The sequence below is a fragment of the Rhinoderma darwinii genome (assembly GCF_050947455.1).
Source record: "Rhinoderma darwinii isolate aRhiDar2 chromosome 2 unlocalized genomic scaffold, aRhiDar2.hap1 SUPER_2_unloc_59, whole genome shotgun sequence".
In the NCBI taxonomy this organism is placed as follows: Eukaryota; Metazoa; Chordata; class Amphibia; order Anura; family Rhinodermatidae; genus Rhinoderma; species Rhinoderma darwinii.
This window is the reverse complement of record NW_027461728.1, coordinates 163,448-175,832: the sequence shown is the minus strand read 5'-3', so window position 1 is coordinate 175,832 and position 12,385 is coordinate 163,448.

The window sequence follows — 12,385 nt, the reverse complement described above, 5'->3', positions numbered from 1 at the left end:
GAACTTTAGATTTTCCTGCTATTTACAATAAGTGACACATAAGATTGGTAAAGACACCAATTTTGGAGATGGAGAGGCAAGGCTGAAGGGGAGGAGGAGGCCTTTATTTGAAGATAACAATTCTTGTGTTGTTATGTTCAAAAGTCTTATCTAGTAAGTTTCCCATAGCTCGCTATCTTTTTTTCCAAATTCTTCATGTACTCACTATCTGACAAATATAATAGAAGTAGCATTATTTACTCACCTAATATTCCAAGAGCTGTTTTACAAATGGTTGGAGACTCATATGTATATTGGGCTTAAAGCCAATGCCTGTAGTGGTGCCATAGGTTTAGATAAAGAACCAGGACTGAAGCAGAGTTTGAGAGCTTTTGTGTGATGATAAATTGTGTAGACTTAGGATATGCAGACCTTGTACGTTTTCCAATGCGTAGCTATCATGTGTTGTACTATAGAATCAATACATTTTGGGAAAAAAAAGTGCTTGTAAAGGGGTATACACTTCTGGGTGAATTAATTCTGTGTTTTCCTGTTTACTGTAAAAAAGTTGGGATTTTTTGGTATAGTTTTCAATTTTGTTTTATACTTACACACATTTCATGTTAATGTTGTACTCTCATTTGATTTTGATTGGCTGTGTATAATCATGGAGATTTTATCTAGATTCTTTTACTATATTTTATATGTTATTCTGTTACATTGAAGTTAGATGTACCTCAAATCATTATAGTTACATTGGTAATATGGTGAGATTGCTATCATATCACTGTGTCATTTCCATTATGTTCATCTAATTTCCAATGGAGATGTCTGGTCAGAAGTGGTTTGTTTGGTTCAGTTGCTGGGCCCTCCTTGGATATTGGTGCTTCATGTGAAGTGGAATAACTTAGGGTAGGTCCCTTTAGCTGGATTTGGTCAGGGCAATAAAGAGAGATGTAATGCTTATGTTATTGCTCCTCTCTCTCTCAAGGTAAAATTGTGTGGTCTCAGATGGTATCATGTTTGTTTTGGAGAAATACCACAGACCAATAACCTTGAAAAGTATTGGGAATAAAGAGGCCTGCTTTTTTCAAAATTCTGTGTAGGTGTCATAGTATGGCGCCATTTGCTGGTTAGGAAGTCATCTGATTTGATTTTAGTGATGGTGTTCACTATGTTTTTTTAGTCTTTGAAACCAGTGACTCCACAGGGACTTGGTTTTGGTAAATTTGTCACCAGTCTCTACTTCTGTGTACCAGAGTAGTATGTGATATCTGATAGCCAGGGGTTTGAAACTATTTTTTTAAGAATTCTGTACTGACTGGATTTCCGGATTATGAGGTCCTAGGCTATAGGAACTTTAGTATTTGCTGCTATTTACAATAAGTGACACGTAAGATTGGTAAAGACACCAATTTTGGAGATGGAGAGGCAAGGCTGAAGGGGAGGAGGAGGCCTTTATTTGAAGATAACAATTCTTGTTTTGTTATGTTCAAAAGCCTTATCTAGTAAGTTTCCCATAGGAAGGTATTGGGAATAGAGACACTTTTTTTTATTTTCAAAATTCCATGTAGGTGTCGTGGTATGGCACCATTTGCTTGTTAGGAAGTCATATGAGTTTATTTTACATGATGGTGTTCATTATGTTATTTTAGTCTTTGAAGCCAGTGACTCCATAGGGACTTGTTTTTTGATTAAATTTGCCACCAGTCTCTACTTATTTGTTCCAGAGTAGTATGTGATATCTCATAGGCAGGGATTTGAAACTATTTTTTTAAGAATTCTGGACTGACTGGTTTTCTTGATGATGAGGTCTTAGGCTATGGGAACTTTACTGTCTGCTGATTTTTATAATAAGTAACGCAAATAATTGGTAAAGACACCAATTTTGGAGATGGAGAGGAAAGGCTGAAGGGGAGGAGGAGGCCTTTATTTGAAGATAACAATTCTTGTGTTGTTATGTTCAAAAGTCTTATCTAGTAAGTTTCCCATAGCTCGCTATCTTTTTTTCCAAATTCTTCTTGTACCCACTATCTGACAAATATAATAGAAGTAGCATTATTTACTCACCTAATATTCAAAGAGCTGTTTTACAAATGGTTGGAGACTCATATGTATATTGGGCTTAAAGCCAATGCCTGTAGTGGTGCCATAGGTTAAGATAAAGAACCAGGACTGAAGCAGATTTTGAGAGCTTTTGTGTGATGATAAATTGTGTAGACTTAGGATATCCAGACCTTGTACGTTTTCCAATGCGTAGCTATCATGTGTTGTACTGTAGAATTAATACATTTTGTAAAAAAAAAAGTACTAGTAAAGGGGTATACACTTCTGGGTGAATTAATTCTGTGTTTTCCTGTTTATTGTAAAAAAGTTGGGATTTTTTGGTATAGTTTTCAATTTTGTTTTATACTTACACACATTTCATGTTAATGTTGTACTCTCATTTGATTTTGATTGGCTGTGTATAATCATGGAGATTTTATCTAGATTCTTTTACTATATTTTATATGTTATTCTGTTACATTGAAGTTAGATGTACCTCAAATCATTATAGTTACATTGGTAATATGGTGAGATTGCTATCATATCACTGTGTCATTTCCATTATGTTCATCTAATTTCCAATGGAGATGTCTGGTCAGAAGTGGTTTGTTTGGTTCAGTTGCTGGGCCCTCCTTGGATATTGGTGCTTCATGTGAAGTGGAATAACTTAGGGTAGGTCCCTTTAGCTGGATTTGGTCAGGGCAATAAAGAGAGATGTAATGCTTATGTTATTGCTCCTCTCTCTCTCAAGGTAAAATTGTGTGGTCTCAGATGGTATCATGTTTGTTTTGGAGAAATACCACAGACCAATAACCTTGAAAAGTATTGGGAATAAAGAGGCCTGCTTTTTTCAAAATTCTGTGTAGGTGTCATAGTATGGCGCCATTTGCTGGTTAGGAAGTCATCTGATTTGATTTTAGTGATGGTGTTCACTATGTTTTTTTAGTCTTTGAAACCAGTGACTCCACAGGGACTTGGTTTTGGTAAATTTGTCACCAGTCTCTACTTCTGTGTACCAGAGTAGTATGTGATATCTGATAGCCAGGGGTTTGAAACTATTTTTTTAAGAATTCTGTACTGACTGGATTTCCGGATTATGAGGTCCTAGGCTATAGGAACTTTAGTATTTGCTGCTATTTACAATAAGTGACACGTAAGATTGGTAAAGACACCAATTTTGGAGATGGAGAGGCAAGGCTGAAGGGGAGGAGGAGGCCTTTATTTGAAGATAACAATTCTTGTGTTGTTATGTTCAAAAGTCTTATCTAGTAAGTTTCCCATAGGAAGGTATTGGGAATAGAGACACTTTTTTTTATTTTCAAAATTCCATGTAGGTGTCGTGGTATGGCACCATTTGCTTGTTAGGAAGTCATATGAGTTTATTTTACATGATGGTGTTCATTATGTTATTTTAGTCTTTGAAGCCAGTGACTCCATAGGGACTTGTTTTTTGATTAAATTTGCCACCAGTCTCTACTTATTTGTTCCAGAGTAGTATGTGATATCTCATAGGCAGGGATTTGAAACTATTTTTTTAAGAATTCTGGACTGACTGGTTTTCTTGATGATGAGGTCTTAGGCTATGGGAACTTTACTGTCTGCTGATTTTTCTAATAAGTAACGCAAAGAATTGGTAAAGACCCCAATTTTGGAGATGGAGAGGAAAGGCTGAAGGGGAGGAGGAGGCCTTTATTTGAAGATAACAATTCTTGTGTTGTTATGTTCAAAAGTCTTATCTAGTAAGTTTCCCATAGCTCGCTATCTTTTTTTCCAAATTCTTCATGTACCCACTATCTGACAAATATAATAGAAGTAGCATTATTTACTCACCTAATATTTCAAGAGCTGTTTTACAAATGGTTGGAGACTCATATGTATATTGGGCTTAAAGCCAATGCCTGTAGTGGTGCCATAGGTTTAGATAAAGAACCAGGACTGAAGCAGATTTTGAGATCTTTTGTGTGATGATAAATTGTGTATACTTTGGATATCCAGACCTTGTACGTTTTCCAATGCATAGCTATCATGTGTTGTACTATAGAATCAATACATTTTGTAAAAAAAAAGTGCTTGTAAAGGGGTATACACTTCTGGGTGAATTAATTCTGTGTTTTCCTGTTTACTGTAAAAAAGTTGGGATTTTTTGGTATAGTTTTCAATTTTGTTTTATACTTACACACATTTCATGTTAATGTTGTACTCTCATTTGATTTTGATTGGCTGTGTATAATCATGGAGATTTTATCTAGATTCTTTTACTATATTTTATATGTTATTCTGTTACATTGAAGTTAGATGTACCTCAAATCATTATAGTTACATTGGTAATATGGTGAGATTGCTATCATATCACTGTGTCATTTCCATTATGTTCATCTAATTTCCAATGGAGATGTCTGGTCAGAAGTGGTTTGTTTGGTTCAGTTGCTGGGCCCTCCTTGGACATTGGTGCTTCATGTGAAGTGGAATAACTTAGGGTAGGTCCCTTTAGCTGGATTTGGTCAGGGCAATAAAGAGAGATGTAATGCTTATGTTATTGCTCCTCTCTCTCAAGGTAAAATTGTGTGGTCTGAGATGGTATCATGTTTGTTTTGGAGAAAAACCACAGACCAATAACCTTGAAAGGTATTGGGAATAAAGAGGTCTGCTTTTTTCAAAATTCTGTGTAGGTGTCATAGTATGGCGCCACTTGCTGGTTAGGAAGTCATCTGATTTGATTTTAGTGATGGTGTTCACTGTGTTTTTTTAGTCTTTGAAACCAGTGACTCCACAGGGACTTGGTTTTGGTAAATTTGTCACCAGTCTCTACTTCTGTGTACCAGAGTAGTATGTGATATCTGATAGCCAGGGGTTTGAAACTATTTTTTTAAGAATTCTGTACTGACTGGATTTCCGGATTATGAGGTCCTAGGCTATAGGAACTTTAGATTTTCCTGCTATTTACAATAAGTGACACATAAGATTGGTAAAGACACCAATTTTGGAGATGGAGAGGCAAGGCTGAAGGGGAGGAGGAGGCCTTTATTTGAAGATAACAATTCTTGTGTTGTTATGTTCAAAAGTCTTATCTAGTAAGTTTCCCATAGCTCGCTATCTTTTTTTCCAAATTCTTCATGTACCCACTATCTGACAAATATAATAGAAGTAGCATTATTTACTCACCTAATATTCCAAGAGCTGTTTTACAAATGGTTGGAGACTCATATGTATATTGGGCTTAAAGCCAATGCCTGTAGTGGTGCCATAGGTTTAGATAAAGAACCAGGACTGAAGCAGAGTTTGAGAGCTTTTGTGTGATGATAAATTGTGTAGACTTAGGATATGCAGACCTTGTACGTTTTCCAATGCGTAGCTATCATGTGTTGTACTATAGAATCAATACATTTTGGGAAAAAAAAGTGCTTGTAAAGGGGTATACACTTCTGGGTGAATTAATTCTGTGTTTTCCTGTTTACTGTAAAAAAGTTGGGATTTTTTGGTATAGTTTTCAATTTTGTTTTATACTTACACACATTTCATGTTAATGTTGTACTCTCATTTGATTTTGATTGGCTGTGTATAATCATGGAGATTTTATCTAGATTCTTTTACTATATTTTATATGTTATTCTGTTACATTGAATATAGATGTACCTCAAATCATTATAGTTACATTGGTAATATGGTGAGATTGCTATCATATCACTGTGTCATTTCCATTATGCTCATCTAATTTCCAATGGAGATGTCTGGTCAGAAGTGGTTTGTTTGGTTCAGTTGCTGGGCCCTCCTTGGATATTGGTGCTTCATGTGAAGTGGAATAACTTAGGTTAGGTCCCTTTAGCTGGATTTGATCAGGGCAATAAAGAGAGATGTAATGCTTATGTTATTGCTCCTCTCTCTCAAGGTAAAATTGTGTGGTCTGAGATGGTATCAGGTTTGTTTTGTAGAAATACCACAGACCAATAACCTTGAAAGGTATTGGGAATAAAGAGGTCTGCTTTTTTCAAAATTCTGTGTAGGTGTCATAGTATGGCACCATTTGCTGGTTAGGAAGTCATCTGATTTGATTTTAGTGATGGTGTTCACTGTGTTTTTTTAGTCTTTGAAACCAGTGACTCCACAGGGACTTGGTTTTGGTAAATTTGTCACCAGTCTCTACTTCTGTATACCAGAGTAGTATGTGATATCTGATAGCCAGGGGTTTGAAACTATTTTTTTAAGAATTCTGTACTGACTGGATTTCCGGATTATGAGGTCCTAGGCTATAGGAACTTTAGTATTTGCTGCTATTTACAATAAGTGACACGTAAGATTGGTAAAGACACCAATTTTGGAGATGGAGAGGCAAGGCTGAAGGGGAGGAGGAGGCCTTTATTTGAAGATAACAATTCTTGTTTTGTTATGTTCAAAAGCCTTATCTAGTAAGTTTCCCATAGGAAGGTATTGGGAATAGAGACACTTTTTTTTATTTTCAAAATTCCATGTAGGTGTCGTGGTATGGCACCATTTGCTTGTTAGGAAGTCATATGAGTTTATTTTACATGATGGTGTTCATTATGTTATTTTAGTCTTTGAAGCCAGTGACTCCATAGGGACTTGTTTTTTGATTAAATTTGCCACCAGTCTCTACTTATTTGTTCCAGAGTAGTATGTGATATCTCATAGGCAGGGATTTGAAACTATTTTTTTAAGAATTCTGGACTGACTGGTTTTCTTGATGATGAGGTCTTAGGCTATGGGAACTTTACTGTCTGCTGATTTTTATAATAAGTAACGCAAATAATTGGTAAAGACACCAATTTTGGAGATGGAGAGGAAAGGCTGAAGGGGAGGAGGAGGCCTTTATTTGAAGATAACAATTCTTGTGTTGTTATGTTCAAAAGTCTTATCTAGTAAGTTTCCCATAGCTCGCTATCTTTTTTTCCAAATTCTTCTTGTACCCACTATCTGACAAATATAATAGAAGTAGCATTATTTACTCACCTAATATTCAAAGAGCTGTTTTACAAATGGTTGGAGACTCATATGTATATTGGGCTTAAAGCCAATGCCTGTAGTGGTGCCATAGGTTAAGATAAAGAACCAGGACTGAAGCAGATTTTGAGAGCTTTTGTGTGATGATAAATTGTGTAGACTTAGGATATCCAGACCTTGTACGTTTTCCAATGCGTAGCTATCATGTGTTGTACTGTAGAATTAATACATTTTGTAAAAAAAAAAGTACTAGTAAAGGGGTATACACTTCTGGGTGAATTAATTCTGTGTTTTCCTGTTTATTGTAAAAAAGTTGGGATTTTTTGGTATAGTTTTCAATTTTGTTTTATACTTACACACATTTCATGTTAATGTTGTACTCTCATTTGATTTTGATTGGCTGTGTATAATCATGGAGATTTTATCTAGATTCTTTTACTATATTTTATATGTTATTCTGTTACATTGAAGTTAGATGTACCTCAAATCATTATAGTTACATTGGTAATATGGTGAGATTGCTATCATATCACTGTGTCATTTCCATTATGTTCATCTAATTTCCAATGGAGATGTCTGGTCAGAAGTGGTTTGTTTGGTTCAGTTGCTGGGCCCTCCTTGGATATTGGTGCTTCATGTGAAGTGGAATAACTTAGGGTAGGTCCCTTTAGCTGGATTTGGTCAGGGCAATAAAGAGAGATGTAATGCTTATGTTATTGCTCCTCTCTCTCTCAAGGTAAAATTGTGTGGTCTCAGATGGTATCATGTTTGTTTTGGAGAAATACCACAGACCAATAACCTTGAAAAGTATTGGGAATAAAGAGGCCTGCTTTTTTCAAAATTCTGTGTAGGTGTCATAGTATGGCGCCATTTGCTGGTTAGGAAGTCATCTGATTTGATTTTAGTGATGGTGTTCACTATGTTTTTTTAGTCTTTGAAACCAGTGACTCCACAGGGACTTGGTTTTGGTAAATTTGTCACCAGTCTCTACTTCTGTGTACCAGAGTAGTATGTGATATCTGATAGCCAGGGGTTTGAAACTATTTTTTTAAGAATTCTGTACTGACTGGATTTCCGGATTATGAGGTCCTAGGCTATAGGAACTTTAGTATTTGCTGCTATTTACAATAAGTGACACGTAAGATTGGTAAAGACACCAATTTTGGAGATGGAGAGGCAAGGCTGAAGGGGAGGAGGAGGCCTTTATTTGAAGATAACAATTCTTGTTTTGTTATGTTCAAAAGTCTTATCTAGTAAGTTTCCCATAGGAAGGTATTGGGAATAGAGACACTTTTTTTTATTTTCAAAATTCCATGTAGGTGTCGTGGTATGGCACCATTTGCTTGTTAGGAAGTCATATGAGTTTATTTTACATGATGGTGTTCATTATGTTATTTTAGTCTTTGAAGCCAGTGACTCCATAGGGACTTGTTTTTTGATTAAATTTGCCACCAGTCTCTACTTATTTGTTCCAGAGTAGTATGTGATATCTCATAGGCAGGGATTTGAAACTATTTTTTTAAGAATTCTGGACTGACTGGTTTTCTTGATGATGAGGTCTTAGGCTATGGGAACTTTACTGTCTGCTGATTTTTCTAATAAGTAACGCAAAGAATTGGTAAAGACCCCAATTTTGGAGATGGAGAGGAAAGGCTGAAGGGGAGGAGGAGGCCTTTATTTGAAGATAACAATTCTTGTGTTGTTATGTTCAAAAGTCTTATCTAGTAAGTTTCCCATAGCTCGCTATCTTTTTTTCCAAATTCTTCATGTACCCACTATCTGACAAATATAATAGAAGTAGCATTATTTACTCACCTAATATTTCAAGAGCTGTTTTACAAATGGTTGGAGACTCATATGTATATTGGGCTTAAAGCCAATGCCTGTAGTGGTGCCATAGGTTTAGATAAAGAACCAGGACTGAAGCAGATTTTGAGATCTTTTGTGTGATGATAAATTGTGTATACTTTGGATATCCAGACCTTGTACGTTTTCCAATGCATAGCTATCATGTGTTGTACTATAGAATCAATACATTTTGTAAAAAAAAAGTGCTTGTAAAGGGGTATACACTTCTGGGTGAATTAATTCTGTGTTTTCCTGTTTACTGTAAAAAAGTTGGGATTTTTTGGTATAGTTTTCAATTTTGTTTTATACTTACACACATTTCATGTTAATGTTGTACTCTCATTTGATTTTGATTGGCTGTGTATAATCATGGAGATTTTATCTAGATTCTTTTACTATATTTTATATGTTATTCTGTTACATTGAAGTTAGATGTACCTCAAATCATTATAGTTACATTGGTAATATGGTGAGATTGCTATCATATCACTGTGTCATTTCCATTATGTTCATCTAATTTCCAATGGAGATGTCTGGTCAGAAGTGGTTTGTTTGGTTCAGTTGCTGGGCCCTCCTTGGACATTGGTGCTTCATGTGAAGTGGAATAACTTAGGGTAGGTCCCTTTAGCTGGATTTGGTCAGGGCAATAAAGAGAGATGTAATGCTTATGTTATTGCTCCTCTCTCTCAAGGTAAAATTGTGTGGTCTGAGATGGTATCATGTTTGTTTTGGAGAAAAACCACAGACCAATAACCTTGAAAGGTATTGGGAATAAAGAGGTCTGCTTTTTTCAAAATTCTGTGTAGGTGTCATAGTATGGCGCCACTTGCTGGTTAGGAAGTCATCTGATTTGATTTTAGTGATGGTGTTCACTGTGTTTTTTTAGTCTTTGAAACCAGTGACTCCACAGGGACTTGGTTTTGGTAAATTTGTCACCAGTCTCTACTTCTGTGTACCAGAGTAGTATGTGATATCTGATAGCCAGGGGTTTGAAACTATTTTTTTAAGAATTCTGTACTGACTGGATTTCCGGATTATGAGGTCCTAGGCTATAGGAACTTTAGATTTTCCTGCTATTTACAATAAGTGACACATAAGATTGGTAAAGACACCAATTTTGGAGATGGAGAGGCAAGGCTGAAGGGGAGGAGGAGGCCTTTATTTGAAGATAACAATTCTTGTGTTGTTATGTTCAAAAGTCTTATCTAGTAAGTTTCCCATAGCTCGCTATCTTTTTTTCCAAATTCTTCATGTACCCACTATCTGACAAATATAATAGAAGTAGCATTATTTACTCACCTAATATTCCAAGAGCTGTTTTACAAATGGTTGGAGACTCATATGTATATTGGGCTTAAAGCCAATGCCTGTAGTGGTGCCATAGGTTTAGATAAAGAACCAGGACTGAAGCAGAGTTTGAGAGCTTTTGTGTGATGATAAATTGTGTAGACTTAGGATATGCAGACCTTGTACGTTTTCCAATGCGTAGCTATCATGTGTTGTACTATAGAATCAATACATTTTGGGAAAAAAAAGTGCTTGTAAAGGGGTATACACTTCTGGGTGAATTAATTCTGTGTTTTCCTGTTTACTGTAAAAAAGTTGGGATTTTTTGGTATAGTTTTCAATTTTGTTTTATACTTACACACATTTCATGTTAATGTTGTACTCTCATTTGATTTTGATTGGCTGTGTATAATCATGGAGATTTTATCTAGATTCTTTTACTATATTTTATATGTTATTCTGTTACATTGAATATAGATGTACCTCAAATCATTATAGTTACATTGGTAATATGGTGAGATTGCTATCATATCACTGTGTCATTTCCATTATGCTCATCTAATTTCCAATGGAGATGTCTGGTCAGAAGTGGTTTGTTTGGTTCAGTTGCTGGGCCCTCCTTGGATATTGGTGCTTCATGTGAAGTGGAATAACTTAGGTTAGGTCCCTTTAGCTGGATTTGATCAGGGCAATAAAGAGAGATGTAATGCTTATGTTATTGCTCCTCTCTCTCAAGGTAAAATTGTGTGGTCTGAGATGGTATCAGGTTTGTTTTGTAGAAATACCACAGACCAATAACCTTGAAAGGTATTGGGAATAAAGAGGTCTGCTTTTTTCAAAATTCTGTGTAGGTGTCATAGTATGGCACCATTTGCTGGTTAGGAAGTCATCTGATTTGATTTTAGTGATGGTGTTCACTGTGTTTTTTTAGTCTTTGAAACCAGTGACTCCACAGGGACTTGGTTTTGGTAAATTTGTCACCAGTCTCTACTTCTGTATACCAGAGTAGTATGTGATATCTGATAGCCAGGGGTTTGAAACTATTTTTTTAAGAATTCTGTACTGACTGGATTTCCGGATTATGAGGTCCTAGGCTATAGGAACTTTAGTATTTGCTGCTATTTACAATAAGTGACACAAAAGATTGGTAAATACACCAATTTTGGAGATGGAGAGGCAAGGCTGAGGGGAGGAGGAGGCCTTTATTGGAAGATAACAATTCTTGTGTTGTTATGTTCAAACGTCTTATCTAGTAAGTTTCCCATAGGAAGGTATTGGGAATAGAGACATATTTTTTTTTTAAATTCCATGTAGGTGTCGTGGCATGGCACCATTTGCTTGTTAGGAAGTCATATGAGTTTATTTTGCATGATGGTGTTCATTATGTTATTTTAGTCTTTGAAGCCAGTGACTCCATAGGGACTTGTTTTTTAATTAAATTTGGCACCAGTCTCTACTTATTTGTCCCAGAGTAGTATGTGATATCTCATAGGCAGGGATTTGAAACTATTTTTTTAAGAATTCTGGACTGACTGGTTTCCTGGATGATGAGGTCTTAGGCTATTGGAACTTTACTGTCTGCTGATTTTTATAATAAGTAATGCAAAGAATTGTTAAAGACACCAATTTTGGAGATGGAGAGGAAAGGCTGAAGGGGAGGAGGAGGCCTTTATTTGAAGATAACAATTCTTGTGTTGTTATGTTCAAAAGTCTTATCTAGTAAGTTTCCCATAGCTCGCTATCTTTTTTTCCAAATTCTTCATGTACCCACTATCTGACAAATATAATAGAAGTAGCATTATTTACTCACCTAATATTCCAAGCGCTGTTTTACAAATGGTTGGAGACTCATATGTATATTGGGCTTAAAGCTAATGCCTGTAGTGGTGCCATAGGTTTAGATAAAGAACCAGGACTGAAGCAGATTTTGAGAGCTTTTTTGTGATGATAAATTGTGTAGACTTAGGATATCCAGACCTTGTACGTTTTCCAATGCGTAGCTATCATGTGTTGTACTATAGAATCAATACATTTTGTAAAAAAAAGGGCTTGTAAAGGGGTCTACACTTCTGGGTGAATTAATTCTGTGTTTTCCTGTTTACTGTAAAAAAGTTGGGATTTTTTGGTATAGTTTTCAATTTTGTTTTATACTTGCACACATTTCATGTTAATGTTGTACTCTCATTTGATTTTGATTGGCTGTGTATAATCATGGAGATTTTATCTAGATTCTTTTACTATATTTTATATGTTATTCTGTTACATTGAA